The 10,617-nt window shown below is 36.8% G+C and overlaps 1 long non-coding RNA gene across 1 annotated transcript; it reads right to left on the reverse strand.

Annotated features, from left to right (window-relative positions):
• Positions 1 to 501: 501 nt before the first annotated feature.
• Positions 502 to 6,904, reverse strand: LOC127496282 (uncharacterized). The gene is made up of 3 exons (XR_007925277.1): positions 6,871 to 6,904; positions 6,149 to 6,339; positions 502 to 1,280 (listed from the first exon to the last, which is right to left on the reverse strand). It is a non-coding gene; the product is annotated as an uncharacterized LOC127496282 (long non-coding RNA).
• Positions 6,905 to 10,617: the final 3,713 nt, after the last annotated feature.

Genomic DNA, 10,617 nt, shown 5'->3' on the forward strand with positions numbered 1-10,617 from the left:
TTGGCCTCTCTAGCGAGATTCCTATTCGTCGGTCTGTCCGACGTACGTCGAACGTGACCGACTGAATGGGAACACCATGGTCGTGTAAATGAATGGCCAAATGCATAAAAAGTTTTTAGTTGAAAATGGTGTAGTGTAAACAGCCCCTTAAATACACAATGATAATGAACTAAATGCAGACAGGGGAGCTAGTTAATGAATGTCCATGACAACTAATGACTGGCGGGTAACTGGAACAAAAGAAACGGGTAACTGAAGCAAAACAAACTAAAAGTCGATGAAAATGAAACTAAACACAGATCAATAGATCAATCAAGACAAAGCTGTTGTTTCTGTTTTATTTCTCATTAAAAAATTAGAACACAATATAGTACACTTAGTAAGTAAAAGACATAAATATCTTATTCAAGAAAGACGTGCTAAGCACACAGTTCATCCTGACAGAAAATAAAAACTTTATTTACACTGTAAGAGCTGTTGACAGGTGAAGCTTCAACTCTTTAGTCTTTCACTTTTAACCAAATTAACAAAATTAATCTAGATCATATTGTGCTTTTAGGAAAAACTCCATATTTTATTTCACAGTTTACTTGTGTACTTGTACATGAAATGAATGTTGTTCACTTGCAATTTATTTATTTTTTTCATATAAGTGAGAAGGCTTTCTAAATGTTTAAAACTCTTCCCACACTTACAGCTTCTCGCTAGCATGGACTTTCTCGTGTGATTTTAGGTATGCAGACAGAGCGAAACTCTTGTCACAGTACGGACACTTTCTTCAGTATGAATTCTTTGGTGCTGTTTCAGATAGCCAGCTTGTGTAAAGCTCTTTCCACACTCCAAACACACATGATCTCTCACTCCATCATGTGTTTTCATGTGCTGTTTACAACTGCTCAGCCGTGGAAAACTCTTTCCACAGAAAGAACACACATAAGGCCTCTCATCTGAGTGAACTTTCAGGTGTAGTTTTAGCAGTGATGACACATGAAAACCTTTACCACACTGATCACAGTTAAATGGCTTTTCTCCAGGATGAATGTGCAGATGAGCTCTGAGACCTAATGCTCGAGAAAAACTCTTTCCACACTCATTGCATGTATACGGTTTCTCTCCAGTGTGAATTCTTGTGTGTTTGCAAAGGTTTCTTTTATCTCTGAAACTCTTTCCACACTGAGTGCAGGTGTGCAGCTTTTTGGCTTTTGTTCCCCGAGTTTTGAAGTCATAGTGTTTCTTTATGTCATTTAGTTTGTGTCTTTGCTCCTTCACTTCCATCTGATCTAAAATGAACATGTTAAGAACATAGAATCAGTTTAAGGAAGATAAATGTGAAAATAATAATAATAATTAAAAAAAAAACACTTAGCAGAAAACAAGACATCAGGACCTATATTCATAAAAAAAATTTCACTGCAAAGAGTAACTCCTAGTGACAAAATTCTAAGAAAATTCTTAGAAATGTGGGTGTTTCCTCTTAAAATTAACTAAAAATCCCTGTGAAGAAAAAAGTAATTCACAAAGCATCTTAAAAGAGGTCTTAAAGGGAACCCCTGGTGTTAATACTTGTATGGTTAAATACAAACCCGATTCCAAAAAAGTTGGGACACTGTACAAATTGTGAATAAAAAAAGGAATGCAATGATGTGGAAGTTTCAAATTTCAATATTTTATTCAGAATACAACATAGATGACATATCAAATGTTTAAACTGAGAAAATGAGACTAACCAAATGCCGCACCTGTCGTGGAGACCGACGAAGGTAAGCCTATAATACATCTTTATTGAGACAGACTGCCTCAAAGCTCGTGTGGGAAAAATAAGTTGATTTTAAATTTCATGGCATCAAAACATCTCAAAAAAGTTGGGACAAAGCCATGTTTACCACTGTGTGGCATCCCCTCTTCTTTTTATAACAGTCTGCAAACGTCTGGTGACTGAGGAGACAAGTTGCTCAAGTTTAGGAATAGGAATGTTGTCCCATTCTTGTCTAATACAGGCTTCTAGTTGCTCAACTGTCTTAAGTCTTCTTTGTCGCATCTTCCTCTTTATAATGCGCCAAATGTTTTCTATGGGTGAAAGATCTGGACTGCAGGCTGGCCATTTCAGTACCCGGATCCTTCTTCTACGCAGCCATGATGTTGTAATTGATGCAGTATGTGGTCTGGCATTGTCATGTTGGAAAATGCAAGGTCTTCCCTGAAAGAGACGACGTCTGGATGGGAGCATATGTTGTTCTAGAACTTGGACATACCTTTCAGCATTGATGGTGCCTTTCCAGATGTGTAAGCTGCCCATGCCACACACACTCATGCAACCCCATACCATCAGAGATGCAGGCTTCTGAACTGAGCGCTGATAACAACTTGGGTTGTCCTTGTCCTCTTTAGTCCAGATGACATGGCGTCCCAGTTTTCCAAAAAGAACTGCAAATTTTGATTCGTCTGACCACAGAACAGTTTTCCACTTTGCCACAGTCCATTTTAAATGAGCCTTGGCCCAGAGAAAACGCCTGCGCTTCTGGATCATGTTTAGATATGGCTTCTTTTTTGACCCATAGAGTTTTAGCCGGCAACGGCGAATGGCACGGTGGATTGTGTTCACCGACAATGTTTTCTGGAAGTATTCCTGAGCCCATGTTGTGATTTCCATTACAGTAGCTTTCCTGTATGTGATGCAGTGCCGTCTAAGGGCCCGAAGATCACGGGCATCCAGTATGGTTTTTTCCGGCCTTGACCCTTACGCACAGAGATTGTTCCAGATTCTCTGAATCTTTGGATGATATTATGCACTGTAGATGATGATAACTTCAAACTCTTTGCAGTTTTTCTCTGAGAAACTCCTTTCTGATATTGCTCCACTATTTTTCGCTGCAGCATTGGGGGAATTGGTGATCCTCTGCCCATCTTGACTTCTGAGAGACACTGCCACAAGTTGCAAATTGGTCCTCCAGCTGTTCCTTATATGTACATTTAACTTTTACGGCCTCTTATTGCTACCTGTCCCAACTTTTTTGGAATGTGTAGCTCTCATGAAATCCAAAATGAGCCAATATTTGGCATGACATTTCAAAATGTCTCACTTTCAACATTTGATATGTTATCTATATTCTATTGTGAATAAAATATAAGTTTATGAGATTTGTAAATTATTGCATTCCTTTTTTATTCACAATTTGTACAGTGTCCCAACTTTTTTGGAATCGGGTTTGTATAATGATGTCTCTTACTGAAATATGTAGTAGAAAACCCAAGAAAGATTTACGTTATTTTAAAAAAAATCCTTAAACATATTTGGACAATGGGGGGTGCCATTTTGTTTAGGTGCACAGTGCGTTCTATGTCGATGACGTCAAATGGTTGCACTCACTGAGCTTCTGACACTGTCCTATTGATATTTTTACCGCAACACAACTCGGAATATAATATACGATTCCAATATTGTGCAGCTTTTGCTTATAATTTTCAATCGATGAGCCACAAGAGACGCGATGTAAGTCTTTACTGCTTTACTAGCGATAAGAGGAGAAAAGAATGGGAAGTTGTGAAGAATGTGGACGAATAAAACTTCCTTCTTTTGTTCTCTTCACTTTAGCCCTGGTGCCTTTGAGGCTTTTAGTAGACTACAGCTGAAAGAGCTTACAGTTGCTGATGGATATAAGTGTAGCCTATGCTTTAACCAAATGCCGCACCTGTCGTGGAGACTGACGAAGGTAAGCCTATAATACATCTTTATTGAGACAGACTGCCTCAAAGCTTGTGTGTATCTGTGATCGCATAAAACAGTAGCATCTTCTCAGCACGATTAACTGTGTGTAATGCATTCAGGTTGTCAGATGATTTTAACACGTCAATCATACAACAGTATTTGGAATAGCCACAGAGACATTTCACAGCTTTGATGTTTTCATCCTCACTAATTTTGCGCTCTGGCTCAAATTGAAAAGGCTGATCGGGTTTTAAAAGGAACCCCGCGGATATTAAGACCTGTATGCATTATTACCGTTGCACCAAAACATACAGATAAAAAGCCTCAAAGTCATCAGGGCTAAAGTGAAGAGAACAAAGACGCAGTTACGAAGTTTTATTCGTCCACTTTCTGCACATCTTCCCATTCTTTTCTCCTCTTATCGCTAGTAAAGCAGTAAAGACTTACAACACTTCTCTTGTGGCTCATCGACTTAAAATTACAACCAAAAGCTGTACAATGTGGCATCGTATATTATATTTCGAGTTGTGTTAAAAATAGCAATAGGTCGGTCTAAATATGTCATGGATTTTTTAAATAACGTCTTTCATGGGTTTTCTACTACGTATTTCAGTAAGAGACATCATTTATGTTATATTAAAGGGTTAGCTCACCCAAAAATGAAAATAATGTCATTTATTACTCACCCTCATGCCGTTCCACACCCGTAAGACCTTCGTTCATCTTCGGTACACAAATTAAGATATTTTTGTTGAAATCCGATGGCTCAGTGAGGCCTCCATAGCCAGCAATGACATTTCCTCTCTCAAGATCCATTAATGTACTAAAAACATATTTAATTCAGTTCACGACACAAAAGATTCATAACGTTCCGAAGCTTCATGAAGCAGTTTTTTGAAATCGGCCATCACTATATAAGTCGTTATTTTGTTTTTTTGGCGCACCAAAAATATTCTCGTCGCTTTATAATATTAATATTGAACTACTTTACTCACATGAACTGATTTAAATATGTTTTTAGTACCTTTATGGATCTTGAGAGAGGAAATGTCATTGCTCCCTATGTAGGGCTCACAGAGCCATCGGATTTCAACAAAAATATCTTAATTTGCGTTCCGAAGATTAACGAAGGTCTTACGGGTGTGGAACGACATGAGGGTGAGTAATAAATGACATTATTTTCATTTTTGGGTGAACTAACCCTTTAAGCCATACAAAGTCTTAACACCAGGGGTTCCCTTTAAGGTCCAGAATTGTTAGGAGTACAGACAAGGACTTTTACGAGGCTTAAAGGGATAGTTCACCCAAAAGTGAAAATTATCCCGTGATTCACTCACCCTCAAACCATCCTAGGTGTATATGACTATCTTACGTCACACATGTATGTCCAAAAAGTGTTAATTTCCGTGACGTAGTACACAATGACATGACGTTTTACACTACGCCATGACATACTACGCTATAATGCGTAGTACGTCATGTCATTGTGTACTAAAATAACGAATGTGTATGGCTGTCGCGCCAGAAGCTCGTTATTTTACTTTATAAAGTTTTAAATAGATTCTAACCGGAAAAAGTAGACCATCTGGGTATCTTTGGAATACTCATTTCAACATACTATGATTTGGGACACACTAATTCTAATTTCGAATTCTATTTAGGACGGATAATATGCAAATTGGGACGCAGCATTTGTCTTTTCTTCACTCAAAGTTGCTCTCAGATTGGTCCCGAATCGCTCTTAAGCTAACGCTGCGTCCGAAATCGAATACTTCTCTACTATATAGTATGCTGAAAACAGTACGCCAACAGAGTAGTATGCCTGAATTCATAGTATTTGAAAAACAGTAGGCGAAAAGTACCCGGATGACTTAGTACGTCCGGCGAGATTCTAAAGTGCGCATACGATGGACACTTTACTATCCCATGAGGCCACGGGAGAGGATTTGTGAATGGAGTTGAAGGGACGTAACTGATGCTGGGAGGTCATGTGACAGTAACAACATGGCGGATGTAGTACGTCCGGATTTCATTCATACTACACGCATTCATACTATATAGAACATACTTTTTTAACGGTTGTGAAGTAAATTTAACTTCAAATGTAGTACCTACTCAGACAGTACGCGATTTTGGACGCAGCTTAAGATTCCTACGTAGAAGTTTTTAATTAAATTAGGAGCTTTCTGAGAGAAGCTTTAAGAATACGGGTCCAGGTATCTGTCTGTGTGAGTATCAAGTATCTTTGATGTGAAAAGGTCAGTTCTGTCATTTAATGTACTTGAATCACTTGTTGATATGATTAAAACGGTTATATTATGATGATGTTCTCTGCATATACTGTTATATACAAGGTTATGATAAGTTACATGCATTTCTCTATCATTTATCATCTATATACTACTTCACAGAATCATTGAAGAATCAAGAACGGACACCAACCTGTTTGTTCCTCAGCCTCGTCATGTTTTAATCGGGATGGTTCTGGATCACTCAAGTCTTCAATCTCCTCTTCAGTAAACTCCATCTTTAACAGATTTCAGCCGCTACACCTGTCTCTTGTAGGATGAGGTGAATATTATTGCTGAATTGTTGTGGGATGGGCTTCACTGCCGGTGTGAACTGGACCAGATCTGGAAAAATAAAAAATAAGTTACTAAATATGGACAGCAAACATAAATGGTGTTTGTAATTGTAGACTTGAAATGAAGCTCTTATCACAGGACAGAACACCAGTTATTTTGTCAAGAGATCTCTCATTTATTATTAATTGTCAAGACCATGGCATTCAGAGCCATATACATATATAAATAGATAAACAAATACATAAATAAATCCTAACAGCATGTACTCAAACATTTCAGACTCTTTCACACACACTCAGGTAAGTATAACACATATCATCTGCAATCACACACTGACAGTTAACCTGTTGCACTATTACAAAAATGTCAATAAATGCGTTAAAATACGTTTTTTTAAAACGTTTTATGAACTTGACCACTTTGCTCACTTCACTGTCATAGACCACTAGCGAACATCTCTGTTACATAACGTCCATTTAAAAACAGTAATAAGATAATTATTCAATTAAAAACACATTCGTCCAACATCAAAGCATTTGAATTACAGGTTTTCTTTGAAAAGTAATAATTTTATTTAACCTTTTTCGACAACAAAGTGATAGACAAGTTTGAAAACGGTCCTCTGCCTTGTCTGAAGATGCTCCAGGGTTGTCACGGCAACTCAAGCTCCCAACTGCCACTCAGAAAAAAAACGATTTTTAAAAAACGATTACTCTTTCCTCGGTATGCTTATACCTCATTTAATAATGCTGGGTTACAAATAACCCAACAAGTAACCCAACTATGGGTTGGTATAGCACCTTACCAACTGTGGGTTATTTTAACCCAATGAATTGGGTTAAATGCCAGCTGGGTTAACTATTTACTTTTTATTTATTATTTTAATTAAAAATATATACTTTGTTTTCAAATACAGATTGTTTATTTGTATAAAACAATACATATGTTTTAACAAATATGTTTTTAAATTTCAAAATATAGGGGAGTCTAGTATTTAATGTAAATATACATATAATTGTGTACATATTAAACTCAAAATACACAGCACACATTATAAATTCAAATCCTAAAACCTGTATTTAAAACCTACACAAAAATGTACATAGAGTAAACATACATAAAATGTGTACATACAGCACACAAAAATTCAAAATGAACACAACATTTAAAACAGTGGAATTATTAAGTTCAAAACCTATACAAATACAGAGAGAATACACATCAATTCATAACATAAAATCCTCCAAGAAATAAACATAAAGTCTACAATGTACATTGTATGCATTGATGTGTTGTAAACCTTAACCCTTTCATGCATAGAGGTCACTACAGTGGATAGCTAATTCAAAAAGCATTTTCTTGCATACGCATGGGTTTTTATGGCATAGTCGCACATCAATCTCTAAAATAGACCCTAGTGCATCATCCTATACACTGACATAAAAAATGTCATTTTTTTTCCCTCCAAACTAAGATGAACATGGCATAATGATCTCATCATTAATCTTCTCAACATTTATTCCGAGGGTATGACCGATTGTTTTCCATATATCCATTTTCTTTAAAGTATTCTTGAAAAGGGGGTTTGACTTGTCAGACAGTGGTGGCTTTTTCTGGACCTCGCCGATTAAGTTCTCCGTAATGCCATTTTAAATGTGCGAGCCCTTAAATTAGAACAGATTCTGATTGTCTGTCAGTGTTTTATTGTTCAATAGCTGGAAAAAAAATTTTTTTGAAAGTGATCCCAACAATAGTGTTTCTCTATATCGTTATCGTTATAGCTGTGGTGTGTTGTAGCGCCACCAAGTGGCCAATCGCCGCATCCTTTTTCATGCGACCACAGAATGAGCTCTTACATAGGTGTGCTGAGTTTGGTGAAAATATCTCATTTCGTTCTTGAGTTATAGTCATTTTAGTAAAAGTGGCTCCGCCCACTTCGAACTCAAATTGAAATTTCACCTTTTTTTTTTTTTTTTGATAGTTATTGACAATCAGACTCCATGAAATGTTGCTGCACTGGTTTGGTTCCGATCGGGCCGGAAACCTAGGACTAATTTGCAAAAGTAGGTTTTTAAAGGATTAGTTCACTTTGAAATGAAACTTAGTCCAAGCTTCACTCACCCTCATGCCATCCTAGGGGTATATGACTTTCTTCTTTCTGATGAACATAATTGCAGAAATATTAATAAATAACCTGACGCATCCGAGCTTTATAATGGCAGTGAACGGGAACAATGAGTATGAGCTGAAGAAAGTTCTTCCATCCACATCCATCCATCATAAACTTACTTAAACATATACTTAATAACTTGTTAAATATGGATATTTTTTACACAAACTCATCACTTCACTTCAGAAGGCCTTTATTAACCCCCCGGAAGCTGTGTGGAGTATGTTTATAATGGATGTGGATGTGGATGGAAGCTCTTTCCTCAGCTCATACTCGTTGATCCCACTCACTGCCATTATAAAGCTCGGATGCGTCAAGATATTTATTAATATTTCTGTGATTATGTTCATCAGAAAGAAGAAAGTCATATACACCTAGGCTGGCTTGATGGTGAGTAAAGCTTGGGCTAATTTTCATTTCAAAGTAAACTAATCCTTAAAAGAAAATCCAAAATACCTGAAAATTGTCCGTTTTGAGCCAATGATTTATAGATTTTATAACTATAGAAGACACTTGAGCCTACGCCTAACGGTTCAGGAGTTATGAGCGTTTTCATACTTCTGATCGCTGTAGCGCCCCCGTCTGGCCGATCGGGGCGAGCCTTGGTGACGTTGTAGACGGTGTGAGCACTACCAGCCCTCAAAGTTTCAAGTCTATATGACTTACGGTTTGCTCTGCCTGATCACTTTTAGGGGAGAAAACTGATCCTTGGAAATTTTAACAATTACAATAGGGTTTCAGTGCTACACGCTTGAACCCCTAATGAATAGGAGAAGAAAAGCTAATGGATGGTCAAAAAAAATCAGGAAAAGAAATTAAAGTGAAGGGGCTGGGGTGACCTTAAGGGGTCAGAGAGATAGGCCTCTTCCTGTTAACCCTTGAGTGAACTCTGACCCCTGCTGAGGGCTGAATCTATCACACAAGGCTTGCTGGCATGTGTGGGGGTGGACGTGGAGCCGGAAAACCAGCGATGCGTGTAAAACACTTTGGCGGAGATTTGTGATGACAAGGAAAGTAAAAGCCAACCCACGGGTAGAAACTTTTATTTATTTTTAATATTTTGTCTGCAGTTAATTTCAGTTATTTGATACCATTTAAATAAAGAGATACAAACTTCCTCCAAAATGCCAAAAAGAAATAAAAAGCAGCAGTGATTTTATTGAATTAGTTCAAATGTCCTCTTTTTTCAGTCTTCAATTGTTTTGTATTTTATGTCAGACAATTAAATGGGTGTAGAATTAATGTATAACTTGAATACTTTTTTTTTTTTCAAGAAAATCTCTTTTCCATTTTGGTCTGTGCTCTTTAAATATGTCTGGGTTTAAAAAAAAAAGTATCTAATTAAATATGCATTATCAATGAGTTAAATTGATTTTAAATTCCTCTTTAAACTTTGAAATGGCCAAATGTAATGTTTTGTTGATATAATGATATTAACACCTTATGCCATATCATCATTAACACATCAACAACAGTCACATAATATGTTTTAATGCAGACAAGAGAATGACAAAAAAGGTTTCCAAGATCCATTGCTTTCCAACAAATCTCCAAAAAGTATAGTCAGAAATTCTTTTATCCATATGTATTGTGTGATAAAAGGGACGAAATATTGATGGTGATGCGGGTCAGGTCCTTTAGAGCAAACTAAAAACGTGCCTGTCAGGACCTCAGCAGGTAAACATTCACATAAACTTCAAATAACTGAAGAACATATTCACTTCTTTATCAAATCCAGGTATTCCAAAAAACGTGGCACTAGGATTATTGTAACTTTAATGGATTGGAGTAGCCGTATTTCTGACACGGATAAATACAAACAAACAAACAAAATTAACATAAATTTTAAATTAAATAATGTGTAATACTAGAAGTGAGACTGACTTGTTAAGAGAAGAACTGAGAGAAATGTATATGAAGGCCCTCAGCTAGGAAGACAAAGACTCTTGGCTGACTTTTTACAGGTAAATCTGACACAACCTCTCAAGAACATGTCAAAATCTGTTACTACGGAGCACCTAAAGGGACATACTGTAGTCATGGGAAAAATATGAGAAAATATGCTTTTGCATTCACTTTTAAAACTTTTGTGATCTTTGCGAGAGGACGCAAAAACATTGACAAATACTTTTTCCTCCCATCTCATATTTTTTTTC

The sequence above is a fragment of the Ctenopharyngodon idella genome, chromosome 15 (genome assembly GCF_019924925.1).
Source record: "Ctenopharyngodon idella isolate HZGC_01 chromosome 15, HZGC01, whole genome shotgun sequence".
In the NCBI taxonomy this organism is placed as follows: Eukaryota; Metazoa; Chordata; class Actinopteri; order Cypriniformes; family Xenocyprididae; genus Ctenopharyngodon; species Ctenopharyngodon idella.